Below are 6063 nucleotides of genomic sequence, written 5' to 3'. Positions count from 1 at the left end.
AGTCGGGGGATTTGTTATGGCTGGGGAGGTGCATCTTGCTCCCTTGCCAAGAAGCTAGTTTTACGGCTGCCCCTCAGCTCCATCCGTCCTTGTCAAGCTGCAACAGCCGCTGCTGCCCCTTGGCTTCCTTCTGTGTGTGAGGGTTAGTGGGGAGGTTGCAATGCAATGCAGCTCCCTCCGCCACAGTACCAGCCCGAGAGGAGCAGGCACACAAAACCCGACTCGGCAGTCTGGAAGGTGCAGGGATATTCTGCACATAGCTCACCCTTGCAAGCAGTGCAGCACGAGGAAGGTGGTTTGCTGGAAGGACAAATCAGCTACAGGCTCTGGGCATCTCATTAATTCAACCCATAACACTTAGGACACCAAATGTTGTGGTTAGGGATTCTTTTTCAAGTAGCTCTGTTACAGCAAAACAATAACAGCAATAAAAGTTGTCATTGCAAAGAGTCCAAAGGAAACTGGAATAAAAATAGAGCTTTTTTAGGTTTCCAGCAGTTTCTTGCTACTTGCTAGTACTCAGTGGACTGAATAATTCCATGCATTTTATGCAAAGTAATAACACCATGATACAAGATACATATGATTTATTTTTTAAAAAGTTATGACAAGACAGCTTGGGAACAATAAAATGAATTCAAAGACCAGGTGATTTGGGGCTTTTGCTTTTAATTTATTGTATTTATTTGCTAGCTGAAACTGAGACATGTATCATAGTATCCCTTTATATATCATTTCTGCAGTTTGACAATATTTGGTATTAAATAAATTTGGGGTGAGGAGTACAATGGACAGTTGTTTAACATGGAACAAAATCTCAAGAATGCTTGCACTGGAAAAGATAGTGACAGCACCACTACAAATGATGTCCTTTAAAGCAACTAGAATTTTAGAGCACATGATGAAAAGTAGGCTTCACCCTTCATCATAATATTGGCAAAACAATCTCATATCACATCACTTGCATCTCAGCAGTGACTGTAAGTACCCTGTTGCTTAGCTGAGCTTGCAGGTCAGAGGCAGATGTGGAGCCTCCCCTGTGGGATGCATGAGGAGGGGCAGATATATAAGAATGGGATTTACTGAGCTTTATCAATGATAACTGTTCACAGTGTGTCATTAGGGAACTACCTACTCCGTTCTATAGGAATACCAAGAAGAAGGATGTTGCTTAAGCACCAAATATCTGCAGAAGGTAAGGATTTAAAACCATCACTTGAGAAAATGCAGTTGTCAGAGGAAGGACCAATGCCACTCACCATTTACCACATGGGTGAGTGTTTAGACAGTGGCCTGGAATCTGACCCAGTCCCCTGCCCCAGCTCTCTGTCCTCCCAGGTGAGTGTCGGAGGTTACAGGCAGTGGGGTACTGGAGAGCTGTGGCTGTTCACTTTGCCTTGTATAACTGGATATTGAACTAAACAAACGAAATTAAAATAATTAGAAGGTCAGTGAATATGGGACTAACTGAAGCATTATGGCTAGGGCGAATCACAAAGAAAGATTGGCATTCCAGTCTCAGGTCTCATTCATGCTACATCATCATAAAAACAGCAAAAAATGCCAAACCTCATCAGCATCCAGGAGTAAGAGAGATGCTTGGAGCCTTCCATAGCCTCCTTGGGAGGGCACTCTTCATAGCAATGAGCTGTCAGATCCAGTGAGAGAATGGGGCAACCCAACTTAAGTACACACTGGAAAAAAAAAGGAGGCATATCTGCATTTCACTCAATGCTTGATGTTGTATGTGAGTCAAATAAAATAGGGATGATTCCTAATTTGCGAATCAGTCCCAAAAGGGTTTATGGCAGGGACACTGCTGTTCAGCAGTGCTGAAGCTGTCACAGAGGCTGCACATGCCTGGCAGCAAGATGGCCAGGAAAATTCACTGGCTTACAGGACAAAGAAAGAAATTAAGAGAAATAAACATACCCTACTCTAATTCAGAAAGAAACAGGAAAAAAAACCTCAACTTGCTGGGTTATCACCTAAGCTTATGTATGTAAGCCTGTACTTAGTGAATAATTCTTTTACAGCATGGGCTTTCCTTCGATACCCCATTTTCTTTACACATGAAAGGAAGAGGAATACTATAAAAGAATCTGTTTCACTAAGTCTTATTTTCATTCTGGTTTAAAAACGAGCACTCTTTTCCTCTCACCCTTCAGCAATGATAATACTGTAAGTTACCAAGCAGATATACTCCATTCCCACTTCGAAATATTTTCAAGTCTGCTACTTTATTTTAATACTTCAAGTAGTAACATGGATGCATGTATGAGTGTCTGACTAGAGATACATATTCTGGATTTGTTATAATAGATGAACAAACGGTCTCAACACTAAGGGATTTGGACCTGTCAGGTTCTTCCTACCATAATTCTTTGTCTTAAACTAAATTTGCAACTGATAATGTCTCACAAAGGCCAACAAATTTGGATTTTTTAATTTTCTTTTTAGAATTAAAGATATTAAGCCACAATTGAGAGACTTCAAAGCAAACTCCTTTCATTTTCAAAGGTGAGACTGTTAAAAGAATTGGCTGAGGAGATTTCCCAACCATTCATATCAGCCTTTGAGGCCAGAGTGGGACTCACGACCTTCTTAAGAAGTACCCATGGGCTATATACCATGTAAAAATGGTATTCATACATTTTCATCTTATAGCAAAGACCCTAACTGGCACATACGGGAGAAGGCAAGGGTACCAGGCCATGTCACATGATGGGATGTGCAACCAGGCCTGGAGCACGTGAGCCAGTGCACATTTTCTCTTCTACCTCCCAGCAAAAAACACAACTCTCAAATGACATAATACGCCTTACTTTTAGGCACATCATTTCTAATCATGTCAGGAGGGAAACATCAAGGAAGTCTAACAAATGAAGAAGGAAAAAGATGAGGTCAGTAGACCTTGGGAACAATGCATTTGATCTATAGCTCATGCCCTCCCAGCATCTGAGAGGAAAGAAACATTAGTATAGGATGAAGTATCTTCAGGTCACAGACAGTAGTACAGCTGCCCCATCCCTGTGCCACTATTAAATTGCTATATATGATCCTGTACTCTGAAGGAATTGCCAAAAGACAGAGAACAAATGGTGTGAATATGTCAAAAAATACATAGGCTGAATAATGATAGGTTGGCTCCTTGATGTGCTCAAAATAATGAGTAAAACTGATGTATGAAACAACTATTGTAATATTTTTAAGTAGCAGCATGATTAGTCTCATCGGAGAGAAAACATTGGCATTACCACTTTGGCTGGTTTGACTGTTGATAGCACAACACAGTTTAATTGTTTGAAACATGCAACTTAATTCTGCATAACATAGAAAGAAAAAAGTTACTCCTCCCTAGAAGCTATGAAGGACATATAGCACATAGACTCACAAGGAGCTAAGTTACAGAGGTATTTTAAAGGTGTTTGTAACTAAAGAACCATTATTGATAATTGTGAGAAATATTAAGAAAATGAGCACATGTGTTTTTAACAGAAGAAGAGCACAGGAGGATACTGAAAACTAGCAAGTGCAGCATAAATGAACAGAGGTAATGTTTCATCTCACCAATAGAATTATGGGGATAGAAGTTTACACAGACTTAAATAGTGACTAGGTGAAGAGGAAAAAATATATTGAAGGCTCTTTAAAGCATAAAGACCACCTCAGAAAGTTCCAGGCCAAAAAAAAAAAAGAAAAAAAGTCCCTGGAGAGTGAAAGAGCATATGAAAAAGCATGGTTATGTATAAGACTACAAGGATGACCAATAACAAGAGAGATTAGGGCTGGTTAGTGTGGAAAAAAGTTAACAAAAAGGAGAACTGTGGGTGGCATTGGAAACATTGCTAGGGATCAGCTACTCACCATCTCTTCCATTAGAAGTACTAGGGAACACCAAACCGTGATAGTAGAGGGGATGTTCAAAGCAAAGGAGTTGGCTTTTCACACAGCAGAAGTGAGAACTGAGAAATCCTCACAAAGAAATTTTGTATACATAGGTTCAAAGGGAGAAAGGGTAGTTATAGAAAACGCCGTGTGGGTCATTAGGTACCTGCCTTTGCTTCCTGGTTCTGCTCAAGACTTCTCTTGTATTTTGAAACTAATTGGTTACTGGGAGAGGCATATCATACGTATTGCTGACTCTCGCTTTCCCTAAGCATCCTCCTTTGGCTACTGCCTGTCAGGGCTTTGAGGGCACCGATGGTCCTGACCTGCCCCCCCTGGGAACTACCTCCACCTCTGCCCATGGGCCCCAGAGACCCATTTCAGCTTCAGCCTGTGCATGCAGTCCTTATCTGAGCCATTTTGGAGGTTTGCATGTGCTGAGCCCTCTCCCTTGCTCTTCATGAATTATTGTCTGGGTTTCCAGGATTGTCCTAGGGCCTGACTTCTTAACTTGCCTTTGACTGATGGTCACTGGCCTGAGACTGGGACCAGTGGCTGTTGCTGCCTTGGCTCTGCTGCCCCTGATCAGGTGTTGGGTATACTGCCTGCACTGGGTTGGCCCTCAGCTACGAACTTGTCCCCCCTTTTAGAACAGCCCCTGTCAGCAAGAGCCTTTGGGCTAGAGGGATCATAGGTCTGACTCAGGCTGGTTGTCTCCTCTTGTACCCTGGAGCATCACTAAGCAAGTGCTGCATGAGGTAGATCTTCATCCAGTGCTAATCAATCTCTGGAAGAAAGAAAGTCCATAGTTGCCGTAAAAATTATGAGAGCAATTTAAAGGTGGGGCCCTTTAATGGTGATTTATAGTGCTCATTAAAATGACCTTACTTAAGCAACATGTGGTTAATAGCATCAGGAGGTTGGTTAATCAACAGCTCATCACAGATTAATACAGTTCATTGAATTTTGAAGAGAGTAAATAAAGAAAGGATTTAGTGGAGAGCAAGCAGAAACCATTCTCACATCTTGATGGTGACCAGGTCAGGAAACTTTCTCTCACGGCTGTTGAGCAAGGTAACTTTGAAAGACTGTTGCACATGGTGGTAACCAGAACCCTCTCCTCGATCCCATGATGTTGACACTTCTAAAAGAAGATGCTGAGAAATGGGGATTGGTTTAGAAAAAAACCCTGCAAAAATGAGATGGAGTCAGCAAAAATCTGTTTATTTAATTCTGCAAACAAAGGTAAACTATGTTCCAGTGCCTGGAAATCAAACAGGAAAAAACTGCATTAAAAATAAGATTTTTTTTTTTTCACTAGAACAACTGTCTTTGGGATCTTATAGATTTTTCTGTCATGTGTAGTCTTTAAATTAAGACTTGACCATTCTTGTAAAAGATCTGCTCTAGTGTAACAAGACAGATGAACAGCTTACTGAAATTGTGTGGTATATAATGCTAGGTATTCAGTTACTTGAATCATAAAATTTTTTTCAGGCCTTATATGTCAGGTAATATCCCAGACCATGCAAAGGTGATGGGGGTTTCGCCCTGGGGATTTCACCTAAGTATGCATGTTTTTCATTGTCGTTATGCTATGATGCAGCACACATTTGGACTAGCTCCTACAAAGGTCTAAGTACCCTCACCTGCCAATGACTCACACACCTTCAATTCTGTGTCTGTAATAACAACTCCAAACCAACCTGCTGATTAAAACTGAATCCAAAGAGAAGCTGTACAATCAGCATTAAAGACTACCCTTTGTATTTTAAATAGAAAAATAATAAATACCATTAAAACAGCACATCCTGGTCTACTTTTCCCCAGATGGATACATGATGCAAATCAATGACAAAATTATCAGTGAGTTTTTATGAAAGACAAAAGCTCCACTGAGCACTGGAAGGAACAAGTCCCAGACACTAGCTAAGATGGCGACATCAAATCAGTTTGTCAGCATGCTTTTCTTACTCGTTAGCTCTACAGCAACAAGCTGAAACTAGATGCACCGAAACAGGATCACCAAGAAACCTTTTCCACTATTGTAAAGGTTTTTCACGTTCTCAGGATTCCTGTAGTAGCTTAACATTTACTTAGCTGTACACCATCCCTTTTACTTAGTTCATTAAGAGTTAAATTTTAAAATACCGTGATTTTCTTTATTTAGGGATT

This window comes from Platalea leucorodia, assembly GCF_965183815.1.
Source record: "Platalea leucorodia genome assembly, chromosome: 4".
NCBI lineage: Eukaryota > Metazoa > Chordata > Aves > Pelecaniformes > Threskiornithidae > Platalea > Platalea leucorodia.
Note: the sequence above shows the minus strand (reverse complement) of the source record.